General features: G+C 23.7%; 1 protein-coding gene across 9 annotated transcripts in view; it reads left to right on the forward strand.

The window, feature by feature from the left end:
• LOC126901960 (PDF receptor) overlaps window positions 1-1,017 on the forward strand; it is a 172,910-nt gene that overhangs the window by 95,095 nt on the left and 76,798 nt on the right. The window lies entirely within an intron of this gene.

Below are 1,017 nucleotides of genomic sequence, written 5' to 3' on the forward strand. Positions count from 1 at the left end.
AAAAAAAAAAAAAAAAAAAAAAAAAAAAAAAAAACACATCATAGTAAAACCAATACCTTCTCAGCTTCGCATCGAAGCTAAAATTACGATTTTTGTAAAATAATTTTTTTTATATTTTTAACTTAATGATGCTATAACTTTTCGGAAAATGTATGGATCACTAAATTTTATATTTTTATATATGCTTGATGTCTTTACATATCATTTAACATATAATTTTTGTAAATCTGACACTTAACCTGCCCACAGAGGGGGATTTAAAAAGACAACTTTATCACAAAAAATTAACTTTTTTAACTTGACACTCAAAGACAAAATATTTCCGAAATTTTTTAATTAAAAAAGTACATTATATTAGATTTAATTTGAGATATAGATAAAAGTGCCACACTTTTCAGAACGTTTTAAAAATTTAAGTGGAAAAAGTTAATTTTTTGTGAAAAAATTGTCATTTTATATCCCCCCCGTGGGCAGGTAAAGGGTCAGATTTATAAAAAAAATATATCAAATGAAAAGTAACGATATCATGTATGTATATAAAAAAGTTATGGCAATTTTAAGTAAAAAAATTGAAAAAATTTTGAAAATTAGCGATTTTTAAATTTGTAATTTTGTAGGGGGTTTCCTCCATTTACGGGAAAGAGGGAAATTTTTTCAATTTTTGAGAGTAATGTCTTCGACTAGATACGTTTTGTGATCTTTTGACGTATCATTGAAAGAAATCGGTTCGGTGAGAGCTGAGAAAAAGTGGTAACAGACACAAAAAAAAACACATCATAGTAAAACCAATACCTTCTCAACTTTTGCATCGAAGCTAATAAAATAATGATGTGAATATAAACTGATTTAATTTTTCAACTTTTAAGCTATTAAGAAAAAATAATTTATACCTAAATACTAATAACAAATAAGTTATAAAAAATTAAAAAATAAATGTAAATTATAAACAATGTAAAATTTATTTTATTTAAAATTAAAAACAATTCCTGCCTTTTTTTAGTCATATTTTTATTACTA

Source organism: Daktulosphaira vitifoliae, unplaced genomic scaffold, assembly GCF_025091365.1.
Source record: "Daktulosphaira vitifoliae isolate Bord-2020 unplaced genomic scaffold, ASM2509136v1 Scaffold_3, whole genome shotgun sequence".
Lineage (NCBI taxonomy): Eukaryota > Metazoa > Arthropoda > Insecta > Hemiptera > Phylloxeridae > Daktulosphaira > Daktulosphaira vitifoliae.